The 16872-nt window shown below is 47.4% G+C and overlaps 10 non-coding genes across 10 annotated transcripts; 4 read left to right on the forward strand and 6 right to left on the reverse strand.

Moving 5' to 3' along the window:
* Positions 1-5272: 5272 nt before the first annotated feature.
* On the forward strand, positions 5273-5388 carry LOC135041859 (U5 spliceosomal RNA). The gene has a single exon (XR_010235210.1). It is a non-coding gene; the product is annotated as a U5 spliceosomal RNA (small nuclear RNA).
* Positions 5389-5674: 286 nt separating this feature from the next.
* Positions 5675-5790, forward strand: LOC135041866 (U5 spliceosomal RNA). Its single transcript, XR_010235217.1, has one exon. It is a non-coding gene; the product is annotated as a U5 spliceosomal RNA (small nuclear RNA).
* A 274-nt stretch (positions 5791-6064) lies between these two features.
* Positions 6065-6180, forward strand: LOC135041867 (U5 spliceosomal RNA). Its single transcript, XR_010235218.1, has one exon. It is a non-coding gene; the product is annotated as a U5 spliceosomal RNA (small nuclear RNA).
* A 275-nt stretch (positions 6181-6455) lies between these two features.
* Positions 6456-6571, forward strand: LOC135041877 (U5 spliceosomal RNA). Its single transcript, XR_010235227.1, has one exon. It is a non-coding gene; the product is annotated as a U5 spliceosomal RNA (small nuclear RNA).
* Positions 6572-11548: 4977 nt separating this feature from the next.
* Positions 11549-11712, reverse strand: LOC135041831 (U1 spliceosomal RNA). The gene has a single exon (XR_010235188.1). It is a non-coding gene; the product is annotated as a U1 spliceosomal RNA (small nuclear RNA).
* A 151-nt stretch (positions 11713-11863) lies between these two features.
* On the reverse strand, positions 11864-12027 carry LOC135041760 (U1 spliceosomal RNA). Its single transcript, XR_010235140.1, has one exon. It is a non-coding gene; the product is annotated as a U1 spliceosomal RNA (small nuclear RNA).
* A 670-nt stretch (positions 12028-12697) lies between these two features.
* LOC135041794 (U1 spliceosomal RNA) lies at positions 12698-12861 on the reverse strand. The gene has a single exon (XR_010235164.1). It is a non-coding gene; the product is annotated as a U1 spliceosomal RNA (small nuclear RNA).
* A 152-nt stretch (positions 12862-13013) lies between these two features.
* On the reverse strand, positions 13014-13177 carry LOC135041713 (U1 spliceosomal RNA). The gene has a single exon (XR_010235095.1). It is a non-coding gene; the product is annotated as a U1 spliceosomal RNA (small nuclear RNA).
* A 671-nt stretch (positions 13178-13848) lies between these two features.
* Positions 13849-14011, reverse strand: LOC135041784 (U1 spliceosomal RNA). The gene has a single exon (XR_010235158.1). It is a non-coding gene; the product is annotated as a U1 spliceosomal RNA (small nuclear RNA).
* A 152-nt stretch (positions 14012-14163) lies between these two features.
* LOC135041909 (U1 spliceosomal RNA) lies at positions 14164-14327 on the reverse strand. The gene has a single exon (XR_010235258.1). It is a non-coding gene; the product is annotated as a U1 spliceosomal RNA (small nuclear RNA).
* Between the last annotated feature and the right edge of the window lie 2545 nt (positions 14328-16872).

Here is a 16872-nt window from a genome sequence, read left to right on the forward strand (position 1 = left end):
ACCTCTGAAGCATATAGAGGGTTGAATTCCACCTCGTTACCACTTCTTGCTTCAGATGATGGCAGGGCAGGTTCAGTAGTTTTTGGTGGTGCTCCAGTCTTCTGTACGTGGTGCCTGTACGCCGAAAGTGTCCCGCAATTTTTCTGGCCACCGACAGCATCTCTTGCACGCCCCTGTCGTTTTTTAAAAAATTCTGCACCACCAAATTCAAGGTATGTGCAAAACATGGGACGTGCTGGAATTTGCCCATATTTAATGCACACACAATATTGCTGGCGTTGTCCGATGCCACAAATCCACAGGAGAGTCCAATTGGGGTAAGCCATTCCGCGATGATCTTCCTCAGTTGCCGTAAGAGGTTTTCAGCTGTGTGCGTATTCTGGAAAGCGGTGATACAAAGCGTAGCCTGCCTAGGAAAGAGTTGGCGTTTGCGAGATGCTGCTACTGGTGCCGCCGCTGCTGTTCTTGCGGCGGGAGTCCATACATCTACCCAGTGGGCTGTCACAGTCATATAGTCCTGACCCTGCCCTGCTCCACTTGTCCACATGTCCGTGGTTAAGTGGACATTGGGTACAACTGCATTTTTTAGGAGACTGGTGAGTCTTTTTCTGACGTCCGTGTACATTCTCGGTATCGCCTGCCTAGAGAAGTGGAACCTAGATGGTATTTGGTAACGGGGGCACACTGCCTCAATAAATTGTCTAGTTCCCTGTGAACTAACGGCGGATACCGGACGCACGTCTAACACCAACATAGTTGTCAAGGACTCAGTTATCCGCTTTGCAGTAGGATGACTGCTGTGATATTTCATCTTCCTCGCAAAGGACTGTTGAACAGTCAATTGCTTACTGGAAGTAGTACAAGTGGGCTTACGACTTCCCCTCTGGGATGACCATCGACTCCCAGCGGCAACAACAGCAGCGCCAGCAGCAGTAGGCGTTACACGCAAGGATGCATCGGAGGAATCCCAGGCAGGAGAGGACTCGTCAGACTTGCCAGTGACATGGCCTGCAGGACTATTGGCATTCCTGGGGAAGGAGGAAATTGACACTGAGGGAGTTGGTGGGGTGGTTTGCGTGAGCTTGGTTACAAGAGGAAGGGATTTACTGGTCAGTGGACTGCTTCCGCTGTCACCCAAAGTTTTTGAACTTGTCACTGACTTATTATGAATGCGCTGCAGGTGACGTATAAGGGAGGATGTTCCGAGGTGGTTAACGTCCTTACCCCTACTTATTACAGCTTGACAAAGGGAACACACGGCTTGACACCTGTTGTCCGCATTTCTGGTGAAATACCTCCACACCGAAGAGCTGATTTTTTTGGTATTTTCACCTGGCATGTCAACGGCCATATTCCTCCCACGGACAACAGGTGTCTCCCCGGGTGCCTGACTTAAACAAACCACCTCACCATCAGAATCCTCCTGGTCAATTTCCTCCCCAGCGCCAGCAACACCCATATCCTCCTCATCCTGGTGTACTTCAACACTGACATCTTCAATCTGACTATCAGGAACTGGACTGCGGGTGCTCCTTCCAGCACTTGCAGGGGGCATGCAAATAGTGGAAGGCGCATGCTCTTCACGTCCAGTGTTGGGAAGGTCAGGCATCGCAAACGACACAATTGGACTCTCCTTGTGGATTTGGGATTTCAAAGAACGCACAGTTCTTTGCGGTGCTTTTGCCAGCTTGAGTCTTTTCAGTTTTCTAGCGAGAGGCTGAGTGCTTCCATCCTCATGTGAAGCTGAACCACTAGCCATGAACATAGGCCAGGGCCTCAGCCGTTCCTTGCCACTCCGTGTGGTAAATGGCATATTGGCAAGTTTACGCTTCTCCTCCGACAATTTTATTTTAGGTTTTGGAGTCCTTTTTTTTCTGATATTTGGTGTTTTGGATTTGACATGCTCTGTACTATGACATTGGGCATCGGCCTTGGCAGACGACGTTGCTGGCATTTCATCGTCTCGGCCATGACTAGTGGCAGCAGCTTCAGCACGAGGTGGAAGTGGATCTTGATCTTTCCCTAATTTTGGAACCTCAACTTTTTTGTTCTCCATATTTTATAGGCAGAACTAAAAGGCACCTCAGGTAAACAATGGAGATGGATGGATTGGATACTAGTATACAATTATGGACGGACTGCCACGGTTAGGTGGTATAAAAAAACCACGGTTAGGTGGTATATATTATAATAATAATACAATTATGGATGGACGGACTGCCTGCCGACTGCCGACACAGAGGTAGCCACAGCCGTGAACTACCGCACTGTACACTGGTTGATAAAGAGATAGTAGTATACTCGTAACAACTAGTATGACACTATGACGACGGTATAAAGAATGAAAAAAAAACCACGGTTAGGTGGTATATATTATAATAATAATACAATTATGGATGGACGGACTGCCTGCCGACTGCCGACACAGAGGTAGCCACAGCCGTGAACTACCGCACTGTACACTGGTTGATAAAGAGATAGTAGTATACTCGTAACAACTAGTATGACACTATGACGACGGTATAAAGAATGAAAAAAAAACCACGGTTAGGTGGTATATATTATAATAATAATACAATTATGGATGGACGGACTGCCTGCCGACTGCCGACACAGAGGTAGCCACAGCCGTGAACTACCGCACTGTACACTGGTTGATAAAGAGATAGTAGTATACTCGTAACAACTAGTATGACACTATGACGACGGTATAAAGAATGAAAAAAAAACCACGGTTAGGTGGTATATATTATAATAATAATACAATTATGGATGGACGGACTGCCTGCCGACTGCCGACACAGAGGTAGCCACAGCCGTGAACTACCGCACTGTACACTGGTTGATAAAGAGATAGTAGTATACTCGTAACAACTAGTATGACACTATGACGACGGTATAAAGAATGAAAAAAAAACCACGGTTAGGTGGTATATATTATAATAATAATACAATTATGGATGGACGGACTGCCTGCCGACTGCCGACACAGAGGTAGCCACAGCCGTGAACTACCGCACTGTACACTGGTTGATAAAGAGATAGTAGTATACTCGTAACAACTAGTATGACACTATGACGACGGTATAAAGAATGCAAAAAAAAACCACAGTTAGGTGGTATATATTATAATAATAATACAATTATGGATGGACGGACTGCCTGCCGACTGCCGACACAGAGGTAGCCACAGCCGTGAACTACCGCACTGTACACTGGTTGATAAAGAGATAGTAGTATACTCGTAACAACTAGTATGACACTATGACGGTATAAAGAATGAAAAAAAAACCACGGTTAGGTGGTATATATTATAATAATAATACAATTATGGATGGACGGACTGCCTGCCGACTGCCGACACAGAGGTAGCCACAGCCGTGAACTACCGCACTGTACACTGGTTGATAAAGAGATAGTAGTATACTCGTAACAATTAGGATGACACTATGACGGTATAAAGAATGAAAAAAAAACCACGGTTAGGTGGTAGGTATATAATAATAAATAATACAATTCTGGTCGGACGGACTGCCTGCCGTGTGCCGACACAGAGGTAGCCACAGCCGTGAACTACCGCACTGTACACTGGTTGATAAAGAGATAGTAGTATACTCGTAACAATTAGGATGACACTATGACGGTATAAAGAATGAAAAAAAAACCACGGTTAGGTGGTAGGTATATAATAATAAATAATACAATTCTGGTCGGACGGACTGCCTGCCGTGTGCCGACACAGAGGTAGCCACAGCCGTGAACTACCGCACTGTACACTGGTTGATAAAGAGATAGTAGTATACTCGTAACAATTAGGATGACACTATGACGGTATAAAGAATGAAAAAAAAACCACGGTTAGGTGGTAGGTATATAATAATAAATAATACAATTCTGGTCGGACGGACTGCCTGCCGTGTGCCGACACAGAGGTAGCCACAGCCGTGAACTACCGCACTGTACACTGGTTGATAAAGAGATAGTAGTATACTCGTAACAATTAGGATGACACTATGACGGTATAAAGAATGAAAAAAAAACCACGGTTAGGTGGTAGGTATATAATAATAAATAATACAATTCTGGTCGGACGGACTGCCTGCCGTGTGCCGACACAGAGGTAGCCACAGCCGTGAACTACCGCACTGTACACTGGTTGATAAAGAGATAGTAGTATACTCGTAACAATTAGGATGACACTATGACGGTATAAAGAATGAAAAAAAAACCACGGTTAGGTGGTAGGTATATAATAATAAATAATACAATTCTGGTCGGACGGACTGCCTGCCGTGTGCCGACACAGAGGTAGCCACAGCCGTGAACTACCGCACTGTACTGTGTCTGCTGCTAATATAGACTGGTTGATATTTAAAGAGATATTAGTAGTATACAACAATACTATACTGGTGGTCAGGCACTGGTCACCACTCCTGCAGCAAAAGTGTGCACTGTTAATTAATATAATTGTACTCCTGGCTCCTGCTAACAACCTGCAGTGCTCCCCAGTCTCCCCCACAATTAATTATAAGCTTTTAATTTATACATTGATGACTGTGCAGCACACTGGGCTGAGCTGAGTGCACACAGACTGAGTCACATTGTGTGACTGACTGTGCTGTGTATCGTTTTTTTTTTCAGGCAGAGAACGGATATAGCAGAGAGAAGTGAACGGATATATTATATTAAATAAAAGTTAACTAGCAACTGCACTGGTCACTGACTGTGGTAAACTAACTCTGTCTGCGACTCTGCACAATCTCTCTCTATCTAATCTATCTATCTCTATTCTAATGGAGAGGACGCCAGACACGTCCTCTCCCTATCAATCTCAATGCACGAGTGAAAATGGCGGCGACGCGCGGCTCCTTATATAGAATCCGAGTCTCGCGATAGAATCCGAGCCTCGCGAGAATCCGACAGCATCATGATGACGTTCGGGCGCGCTCGGGTTAACCGAGCAAGGCGGGAAGATCCGAGTCGCTCGGACCCGTGGAAAAAAAAGTGAAGTTCGTGCGGGTTCGGATTCAAAGAAACCGAACCCGCTCATCTCTAATAGAAATGACAGTAAATGTTTGTTTCTTTTCAAACAGAACTTTCTTGACCATGCTACTTGCTTGAAAGATCTGGGAGCACATGGAATACAGTACAAACCATGCTTATAGCAAGGAGAAGACAGGTGAGAAATCTGCTTTCTTTCAAATTGGGCGCTCACTTTGATCTGAATGAGGACTGCTGGCACGGCACTAAGGCGACAGGTGGAATCTTGGTCATGCTCTGGTTTCTCTTCAGAACGAACAAATCTTTCGCCTTTTACTAAAGATTTCCGTGGAGAGGAGCAAAACTGAGTTTTATCTCAATTTTTGCATGTCCCATATTATTGGGGTTTCTTTTATCGGATTAAAGACAGAACGAGTGTGCTTTCTTGTTAGCTTTAATGTAAGTATATTTGCATAACAATGACAATAAATGTCTGTTTCTTTTCAAGCAGAACTTTCTTGACCATACTAATTGCTTGAAAGATCTGGGAGCACATGGAAAAGAGTACAAACCATGCTTATAGCAAGGGGAAGCCTGGTGAGAAATCTGCTTTCTTTCTTTCAAATTGGGTGCTCACTTTGAGCTGAATGAGGACTGCTGGCATGGCACTCAGGCGACAGGTGGAATCTTGGTCATGCTCTGGTTTCTCTTCAGAACGAACAAATCTTTCGCCTTTTACTAAAGATTTCCGTGGAGAGGAGCAAAACTGAGTTTTATCTCAATTTTTGCATGCCCCGTCCTATTGGGGTTTCTTTTATCAGTTTAAAGATAGAACGAGTGTGCTTTAATGTAAGCTCATTTGCGTAGAAATGACAGTAAATGTTTGTTTCTTTTCAAACAGAACTTTCTTGACTATACTAATTGCTTGAAAGATCTGGGAGCACATGGAAAAGAGTACAAACCATGTTTATAGCAAGGGGAAGCCTGGTGAGAAATCTGCTTTCTTTCTTTCAAATTGGGTGCTCACTTTGAGCTGAATGAGGACTGCTGGCATGGCACTCAGGCGACAGGTAGAATCTTGGTCATGCTGTGGTTTCTCTTCAGAACGAACAAATCTTTCGCCTTTTACTAAAGATTTCCGTGGAGAGGAGCAAAACTGAGTTTTATCTCAATTTTTGCATGCCCCATCTTATTGGGGTTTTATTTTATTGGTTTAAAGATAGAACGAGTGTGCTTTAATGTAAGCTCATTTGCATAGAAATTACAGTAAATGTTTGTTTCTTTTCAAACAGAACTTTCTTGACCACACTAATTGTTTGAAAGATCTGGGAGCACATGGAAAAGAGTACAAACCATGTTTATAGCAAGGGGAAGCCTGGTGAGAAATCTGCTTTCTTTCATTCAAATTGGGTGCTCACTTTGAGCTGAATGAGAACTGCTGGCATGGCACTCAGGCGACAGGTGGAATCTTGGTCATGCTCTGGTTTCTCTTCAGAACTAACAAATATTTCGCCTTTTATTAAAGATTTCCGTGGAGAGGAGCAAAACTGAGTTTTATCTCAATTTTTGCATGCCCCATATTATTGGGGTTTCTTTTATCAGTTTAAAGACAGAACGAGTGTGCTTTCTTGTTAGCTTTAATGTAAGTTTATTTGCATAACAATGACAGTAAATGTTTGTTTCTTTTCAAACAGAACTTTCTTGACCATGCTACTTGCTTGAAAGATCTGGGAGCACATGGAAAACAGTACAAACCATGCAGTATCACAAGAGCCTTTATTTGATCTTTCATGAAGATAGAGCAGAATTGAGGACACGTCAACAATTTCTGCCGAAGGTGGTTCATCTTTCCACATGGTGCCTTTGGCCACTGACACCTTCGTTGAGTCAAAGTCTCTGGCTGTGGTCAGAACTTTGAAAATTTATGTCACCAGAACGGTTCAGATTAGGCAAAACAGAGGCTCTGTTTGTCCTGTATGCTCCCAACATGATTGGGTGTCCTGCTTCCATGCAGACCATTATGCGCTGGATCTGTGGTAAGATTCAGCATGCTCATTCCACGGCAGGATTGCCGTTACTGAATTAGGTGAAGACCCATTCTACTAGAAAGGTGGGTTCATCCTGGGCAGCTGGTCGGGGAGTCTCGGCATTGCAACTTTGCCGAGCAGCTATTTAGTAAACACTTTTGCTAAGTTTTACAAGTTTGATACCTTGGCTGATGATAACCTCAAGTTGGGTCATTCGGTGCTGCAGAGTCGTACGCACTCTCCCACCCGTTCAAGAGCTTTGGTATAACCCCATGGTTCTTAATGTGACCCCAGCATCCTCTAGGTCGTATGAGAAAATAGGATTTTAATACCTACCGGTAAATCCTTTTCTCTTAGTACGTAGAGGATGCTGGGCACCCGTCCCAGTCCATACTGTGTCTGCAGTTATTACTTGTGGTTATACACATGTTGTGTTACGGTTCTGGTCAGCTTTTTGCTGCAATTGTTCATGCCGTTGGCTTGTGTTCTGTTGAATGCCACGTTCTGCGGCATGCTTAAGGTGTGAGCTGGTAAGATGCTCACCTTAGTTTAACTATAAATCCTTTCATCGAAATGTCCGTCTCCCTGGGCACAGTTCCTATAACTGGAGTCTGGAGGAGGGGCATAGAGGGAGGAGCCAGTTCACACCCTTTGAAAGTCTTAAAGTGCCCATGTCTCTTGCGGATCCCGTCTATACCCCATGGTTCTTAATGTGACCCCAGCATCCTCTACGGACTAAGAGAAAAGGATGCCCTTGTGTACTATCCTGACTTCTCCTCCCGTCTGCTTACTTTGTGCCTTCCAACGCACAATGCGAACTACAGGTGGTGCTGCAGGGCCCACACCCTTTTACTTGCCTTACAGAGCAGCTCTGGAGCTGTTACAGTGCCCAGCTGCTGCAAGAAATCAGCTTGAATGCTTCAGGGGATGGGGCATGGCCAACATGAGCCCCACACCAAAGGAGGGTGGGGGTGTTTAATGCGAACAAGGGGTCATCCAAGCACTGCAAAAGGCCGCCGTGCCCTGCATGCCCCTTTTCTCTATGGAATCCGAATCTCGCAAGAATCCGACAGCGGGATGATGACATTTTCCCTTGTTCAGGTTTTCCGAGTCAGGCGGGAACAACCGAGCCTGCCTCGGACCAGTGTAAACCACGTGGAGTTCGTGGGGAATTCGGTTCTCGGAGAACCGAACCCGCTCCTCTCTACCTTATACCCATCATTTTTTTTATTTTCAATCTAAGCCCCTGCAGTTTTCTGTAAGCATCTGCTTCGCTATGATGATCAACAAGTCACAAGGGCAAACACTCAGGGTGTGAGGCGTAGATCTTAGGACCAGCTGCTACAAGCATGGCAGAGGTGTCACTATCACTGGTGACACCCAGAGAGGTGGCGAGGGAGATTGTATGCAGTGCGCGCAGATAAGCAGCGCAATGGTAAAAAGGAGGCATGGTTTCATAGGTAGGGGCGTGGCCTGGTGGCCTGAATCTACATTTTGTTGCTCCGGGTGTCCCGGGGGTTGGGGGCTGCACCCGGGGACTAGTGTGTGAGCGGTGCTGGCTCCTGCACAGTGACAGGGCATGGCCACCCAGCATGACGCCTCCCTTCTTGACCATGCTGTAATTGCAGTCGCACTGCAGTTCAGCGTGATCATAAAAAATGGTGTAGGCTCCTGCTGGTGCAGACTGTATGTGCGCGCAGGAAGCCGCCACCATTTTTGTGATCACAGCGGCTGAATGTGATGTCATACAGCCGCTGTGACCACGCCCCCTGTGTCTCCTCCGTTGCAGACCCCATTTTGAAGCCTTGCCCCCGCACCGCTCCATCCCTGACTTGGAAATGGAGTGTTGCTGACCCACCTCTCCCCCCCTTCCCCGCCCCGATTGACAGGCAGAGGCGATCACATTCTCTGCGGGGTGCCGCAGAAAATGCAGGCACATGCGTATGCTCTTAGCAATTTTTGCAGTTGGATCGCTTATTGTGATTGCAATCCAACCTGAATCAGGCCCTATTACCTATCACAATGCGCTGCGGGCAGTACAAAATTGGGTTAATATAGGAGAAAAACCCCCAGACCTGTGCTCCTTAACTGTACCTGGTGGCTAGTGGAGCGGCTGCCCAGTAATCAGTGTCCACCGCAGTGCGCACACGGCCCACCCCCTACGGCCTCGCTCCCCTTCATCAGCGGCCTCGTGATCCGGAAGGGTGGTGTGTGTGTGACTGACCTTAGGATGAAACCGGAGCCTCCGCTGCAGTGACCCAGCAACCAGGGCACGGGAGTATACAGCGCCGCTGGGAGTGATGAAGCTGCAGTAAAGATGTCTATTAGACCTAGCCTGCTGCAGCCCTTGTAGATTCTCATAAAACAAGTTCTTCTTTTCTTGTCAAAATTAATAGCTAAGAATAGGCTGCCTGAGGCAGGCCCCTGTTAATTGGCCTGCTACTGAAGGCACCAACTACAAACTGAGCTCCCTGTTCATGGAAGCGGGGTTATAGAGGAGAATGCACTGAGCTTCTTGGGAACAGTCAAAAGCTTTGAGCCGGTTGGTGCCTCAGATCAAGATCCTACTCTACACCCCAATGTGAATCCTTGTGGAGTCCAGTGTACCCCACAGAAGAAATGAATGTGTCACACCCATTGGCAGCAACCTTAGAATAGCTGCTGACGGGCACAATTGAGAAAGGAAGGGGGGGGGGACATTTGAATCCAGCACATAGATGCAATTCAAATATGTAATTTGTACCTTCCTATTTTAAAATATAATGGATGAACCTCACCCTGTGAGAACAATCTTCATGATCAAGAGATCTAATATGTAAAATAAGTATGAGTTGGGATAGGGCTGGGGAGGGTGGCAGCTCGGGCAGCCCCTCCCCCGTCAAGTTAAGGAGATTCAACTGAGGAAGCACAAGGGAACTCTCGTCTGGGGACAACAACTGCAGGGAGACCACATCTTTTCAGATGAACATGGGAGGGCGGAAGGCTGCCTAATACTGAAGCACCATCAAATATCAAACCATATCCAACAACTAGTACAAGCATTCCTGGGGGAAGGTCTGCAGCAGAAGGATTTGCATACGGTGATGTCATCCAAGCAGTGGGCCAAAGTTGGCTGGAACCCTCATCTGCATATAAAAAGAGAAAAGGGGCATGCAGGGCATGGCGGCCTTTTGCAGTGCTTGGATGACCCCTAGTTCGCATTAAACACCCCCACCCTCCTTTGGTGTGGGGCTCATGTTGGCCATGCCCCATCCCCTGAAGCATTCATGCTGATTCGGATTCCATAGAGAAAAGGGGCATGCAGGGCATGGCGGCCTTTTGCAGTGCTTGGATGACCCCTAGTTTGCATTAAACACCCCCACCCTCCTTTGGTGTGGGGCTCATGTTGGCCATGCCCCATCCCCTGAAGCATTCAAGCTGATTTCTTGCAGCAGCTGGGCACTGTAACATATAAAGAGCTGCGCGTTGCTGCCATTTTTACTCGTGCATTGAAGAGAGAGCGGAGAGGACGTGGCTATGTTCTCTCAGTGGAAATCTCAATATCAGTGCTCAGTATCAGTGGTTACTTATTGCTGCTCAGTAATACTAGTAGTGTGTCTCTCCTGCTCAGTGTCAGTTCTCAGTAGTATCCTCATCAGTGCTCAGTATCACTGCTCATTGTCTTGTGCTGCATTGTGGTGCTCAGCATACTACAGTACATTACTAATAGTCCAGTGCTGCATCTTGCTGCTCAGTGTCAGTTCTAGTATCCTCATCAGTGCTCACTATCACTGCTCATTGCATTGTGGTGTTCTGTATACTACAGTAACATAGTAATATAGTATATATAGAGGAGCGGGTTCGGTTCTCCGAGAACCGAATTCCCGACGAACTCCACGTGGTTTACACTGGTCCGAGGCAGGCTCGGTTGTTCCCGCCTGACTCGGAAAACCTGAACAAGGGAAAATGTCATCATCCCGCTGTCGGATTCTCGCGAGATTCGGATTCCATATAAAGAGCTGCGCGTTGCCGCCATTTTTACTCGTGCATTGAAGAGAGAGCGGAGAGGACGTGGCTATGTTCTCTCAGTGGAAATCTCAATATCAGTGCCCAGTATCAGTGGTTACTTATTGCTGCTCAGTAATACTAGTAGTGTGTCTCTCCTGCTCAGTGTCAGTTCTCTGTAGTATCCTCATCAGTGCTCAGTATCACTGCTCATTGTCTTGTGCTGCATTGTGGTGCTCAGCATACAACAGTACATTACTAATAGTCCAGTGCTGCATCTTGCTGCTCATGTTGGCTATGCCCCAGCCCCTGAAGCATTCAAGCTGATTTCTTGCAGCAGCTGGGCACTGTAACAGCTCCAGAGCTGCTCTGTAAGGCAAGTAAAAGGGTGTTGGCCCTGCAGCACTACCTGTAGTTTGCATTGTGCGTTGGAAGGCACAAAGTAAGCAGACAGGAGAAGTCAGGAGAGTGCACAAGGGCATAGAAGGCAGGGGCTCAAGAAAAGAGAAGTGGAAACAGACAGCAAACTAGGCTGGAGAGAGACCTGAGACAAAGAGATCTGAATTATACGAGTAGCCGACCAGAGGAAACACAAATTATGCAGTCAAGTGTCCCACATTTGGGGAAATCGTAGGAGCAGCACACCCAGAGTGCAATGGGTGAGCCTTGCCCTGGTAGAAGCACCTTCCTGATCATAGTATCTCACTTGGCAGGTAAGTAGGAGTTGGGCTTGAGCTGGGGAGGGTCGCTGCTCGGATACCCCCCTGTCAAGTGAAGGAGATCCAACTGAGGCAGCACAAGGAAACTCTCGAAAAAAAACAAGGCTAGAGGAAGATCTGAGGCAAAGAAATCTGACTTTTACCAGAGCTGACCAGAGGAAAGCACAAACACAGTCCCCCACTACCACAAATAATGCAGTCGAGTTTCCCACATTTGGGGAAATCACAGGGGTCAGCATACCCAGAATGCAATGAATGAACCTCACCCTGGGAGAACAATCTTCATGACCATGGTATCTCCTATGCAAAATAAGTATGATTTGGGATAGGGCTGGGGAGGGCCGCTGCTCAGGCACATCTCTGTCAAGTAAAGGAGATTCAACTGAGGCAGCACAAGGGAACTCTCATCTGGGGACAACAACTGCAGGGAGAACACATATTTTCAGATGAACATGGGAGAGCAGAAGGCTGCCTAATACTGAAGCACCCCAAACAACAAACCAAATGCAACAACTAGTACAAGCATTCCTGGGGGAAGGTCTGCAGAAGACGGATTTGCATACGGTGATGTCATCCAAGCAGTGGGCCAAAGTTGGCTGGAACCCTCATCTGCATATGAAAAGAGAAAAGGGGTATGCAGGGCATGGCGGCCTTTTGCGGCGCTTGGATGACCCTTAGTTCGCATTAAACACCTCCACCCTCCGTCGGTGTGGGGCTCATGTTGGCTATGCCCCAGCCCCTGAAGCATTCAAGCTGATTTCTTGCAGCAGCTGGGCACTGTAACAGCTCCAGAGCTGCTCTGAAAGGCAAGTAAAAGGGTGTGGGCCCTGCAGCACTACCTGTAGTTTGCATTGTGCGTTGGAAGGCACAAAGTAAGCAGACAGGAGAAGTCAGGAGAGTGCACAAGGGCATAGAAGGCAGCGGCTCAAGAAAAGAGAAGTGGAAACAGACAGCAAACTAGGCTGGAGAGAGACCTGAGACAAAGAGATCTGAATTATACGAGTAGCCGACTAGAGGAAACACAAATTATGCAGTCAAGTGTCCCACATTTGGGGAAATCGTAGGAGCAGCACACCCAGAGTGCAATGGGTGAGCCTTGCCCTGGGAGAAGCACCTTCATGATCATAGTATCTCACCTGGCAGGTAAGTAGGAGTTGGGCTAGAGATGGGGAGGGTCGCTGCTCGGGCACCCCCCTGTCAAGTGAAGGAGATCCAACTGAGGCAGCACAAGGAAACTCTCGAAAAAAGAACAAGGCTAGAGGAAGATCTGAGACAAAGAAATCTGTCTTTTACCAGAGCTGACCAGAGGAAAGCACAAACACAGTCCCCCACTACCACAATTAATGCAGTCGAGTTTCCCACATTTGGGGAAATCACAGGGGTCAGCATACCCAGAATGCAATGAATGAACCTCACCCTGGGAGAACAATCTTCATGACCATGGAAACTCCTATGCAAAATAAGTATGATTTGGGATAGGGCTGGGGAGGGCCGCTGCTCAGGCACATCTCTGTCAAGTAAAGGAGATTCAACTGAGGCAGCACAAGGGAACTCTCATCTGGGGACAACAACTGCAGGGAGAACACATATTTTCAGATGAACATGGGAGGGCAGAAGGCTGCCTAATACTGAAGCACCCCCAAACAACAAACCAAATGTAACAACTAGTAAAAGCATTCCTGGGAGAAGGTCTGCAGAAGACGGATTTGCATACGGTGATGTCATCCAAGCAGTGGGCCAAAGTTGGCTGGAACCCTCATCTGCATATGAAAAGAGAAAAGGGTTATGCAGGGCATGGCGGCCTTTTGCGGTGCTTGGATGACCCCTAGTTCGCATTAAATACCTCCACCCTCCTTCGGTGTGGGGCTCATGTTGGCTATGCCCCAGCCCCTGAAGCATTCAAGCTGATTTCTTGCAGCAGCTGGGCACTGTAACAGCTCCAGAGCTGCTCTGTACGGCAAGTAAAAGGGTGTGGGCCCTGCAGCACTACCTGTAGTTCGCATTGTGCGTTGGAAGGCACAAAGTAAGCAGACGGGAGAAGTCAGGATAGTGCGCAAGGGCATAGAAGGGAGCGGCTCAAGAAAACAGAAGTGGAAACAGACAGCAAACTAGGCTGGAGAGAGACCTGAGACAAAGAGATCTGAATTATACGAGAGCCGACCAGGGGAAACACAAATTATGCAGTCAAGTTTCCCACATTTGGGGAAATCGCAGGAGCAGCACACCCAGAGTGCAATGGGTGAGCCTTGCCCTGGGAGAAGCACCTTCATGATCATAGTATCTCACCTGGCAGGTATGTAGGAGTTGGGCTAGAGCTGGGGAGGGTCGCTGCTCGGGTACCCCCCTGTCAAGTGAAGGAGATCAAACTGAGGCAGCACAATGGAACTCTCGAAAGAAGAACAAGGCTAGAGGAAGATCTGAGACAAAGAAATCTGACTTTTACCAGAGCTGACAAGAGGAAAACACAAACACAGTCCCCCACTACCACAAATAATGCAGTTGAGTTTCCCACATTTGGGGAAATCACAGGGGTCAGCATACCCAGAATGCAATGAATGAACCTCACCCTGGGAGAACAATCTTTATGACCATGGTATCTCCTATGCAAAATAAGTATGATTTGAGATAGGGCTGGGGAGGGCCGCTGCTCAGGCACATCTCTGTCAAGTAAAGGAGATTCAACTGAGGCAGCACAAGGGAACTCTCATCTGGGGACAACAACTGCCGGGAGAACACATATTTTCAGATGAACATGGGAGGGCAGAAGGCTGCCTAATACTGAAGCACGCCCAAACAACAAACCAAATGCAACAACTAGTACAAGCATTCCTGGGAGAAGGTCTGCAGAAGACGGATTTACATACGGTGATGTCATCCAAGCAGTGGGCCAAAGTTGGCTGGAACCCTCATCTGCATATGTTGAAGATACAATTTGTGAATTGCATTTAACACTATCTCCCTTTCCTGGGGAGAAGATGGTAGGGCCGATTTGAAAAACCGGCGAGGAGGCACCTCTTCGAATTTCAGCTTGTAACCCTGAGAAACAATTTCTATTGCCTAGGGATCCACCTGCGAATGAACCCAGATGTGGCTGAAAACTCGAAGACGTGCCCTCAACTGGGCGGACTCCTTTAGCGGAGCCCCAGCGTCATGTGGGTGGATTTTGTAGAGGCCGGGGAGGACTTCTGTTCCTGGGAACTAGCTGTGTTGTGCAGCTTCTTCCCTCTGCCCTTACCTCTGGCAAGAAAGGACGCACCTCGTACTTTCTTGTTTCTCTGTGATCGAAAGGACTGCATTTGATAATGTGGTGCTTTCTTAGGCTGTGAGGGAATATAAGGCAAAAAATTTGATTTACCAGCTGTAGCTGTGGAGACTAGGTCCGAGAGACCTTTCCCAAACAATTCCTCACCCCTGTAAGGTAAAACCTCCATATGCCTTTTTGAGTCGGCATCACCTGTCCATTGCCGGGTCCATAGGACTCGTCTAGCAGAAATCGACATAGCGTTTATTCTAGAACCCAGTAGACTAATGTCACTTTGAGCATCTCTCATATATAGGACAGCATCTTTTATATGCCCTATGGTCAATAACATAGCATCCTTATCTAGGGTCTCAATCTCTGCTGATAAGGTATCTGTCCATGCTGCCACCGCGCTACAACCCCGGCCGACGCAATTGCCGGTCTGAGTAAGGTACCAGAATGTGTGTAAATGGACTTTAGGGTAACCTCCTGCTTGCGGTCAGCAGGGTCCCTGATGGTAGCCGTATCCTGGGATGGCAGCGCTACCTTTTTGGATAAGCGTGTCAATGCTTTATCCACCCTAGGGGAGGATTCCCACCGTATCCTGTCCATTGGCGGGAAAGGATACGCCATAAGAATCCTTTTGGGAATCTGCAGCTTTTTGTCTGGAGATTCCCAAGCTTTTTCACATAATTCGTTCAACTCATGTGAGGGGGGAAAGGTTATCTCAGGTTTCTTTCCCTTATACATGTGTACCCTCGTGTCAGGGACAGGGGACTCTGTGATGTGCAAAACATCTTTTATTGCAATAATCATATATCGAATACATTTAGCCAATTTTGGCTGTAACTTTGCATCATCGTAGTCGACACTGGAGTCAGAATCTGTGTCGGTATCTGTGTCAACTATTTGGGATAGTGGGCGCTTTTGAGACCCCGAAGGTCCCTGCGACATAGGGACAGGCATGGGTTGACTCCCTGACTGTTCCCTAGCTTCAGCTTTGTCTAATCTCTTGTGTAATAAGTTTACATTAGCACTTAAAACATTCCACATATCCATCCAGTCAGGTGTCGGCGTTGTCGATGGAGACACCACATTAATTTGCTCCTGCTCCTCTCTAGGAGAGCCTTCTACCTCAGACATGTCGACACACGTGTACCGACACACCATACACTCAGGGAATCCTCTTATCTGAGGACAGTTCCCCAACAAGGCCCTTTGGAGAGACAGAGAGAGAGAGTATGCCAGCACACACCCCAGCGCTATATGACCCAGGAAAAAAACACAATAATTTTATGTTTACCCAGTAGCGCTGTATTTCCATATATATATGCGCCTAATTATGTGCCCCCCTCTTCTTTAAGACCCTCTTTCTACCGTGGTATAAGCAGGGGAGAGTCCGTGGAGCTTCCCCTCAGCGGTGCTGTGGAGAAAATGGCGCTGGTGAGTGCTGAGGGAGAAGCCCCACCCCCTCAGCGACGGGCTTCTGTCCCGCTGAAATATAGTAAAAAAATGGCGGGGGCTCTTATATATATATACAGTGCCTAGCTGCATATATATTTATTTTGCCAAAGAGAGGTCTATATTGCTGCCCAGGGCGTCCCCCCTGCGCCCTTCACCCTTACACTGACTGCCGTGTGTGAGGTGTATTGGAGCAATGGAGCACAGCTTTACTGCTGTGCGTTACCTCAGTGAAGATCATGAAGTCTTCCGCCGCCTCTGAAGTCTTCTTTTCTTCTCATACTCACCCGGCTTCTATCTTCCGGCTCTGCGAGGGTGACGGCGGCGCGGCTCTGGGACGGACGGCGAGGGTGAGACCTGCGTACCGATCCCTCTGGAGCTAATGCTGTACAGTAGCCTAAGAAGCAGAGCCTATCAACTCACAGAAGTAGGTGTGCATCTCTCCCCTCCGCCCCTCGAT

The sequence above is a fragment of the Pseudophryne corroboree genome, unplaced genomic scaffold (assembly GCF_028390025.1).
Source record: "Pseudophryne corroboree isolate aPseCor3 unplaced genomic scaffold, aPseCor3.hap2 scaffold_804, whole genome shotgun sequence".
Taxonomy (NCBI): domain Eukaryota; kingdom Metazoa; phylum Chordata; class Amphibia; order Anura; family Myobatrachidae; genus Pseudophryne; species Pseudophryne corroboree.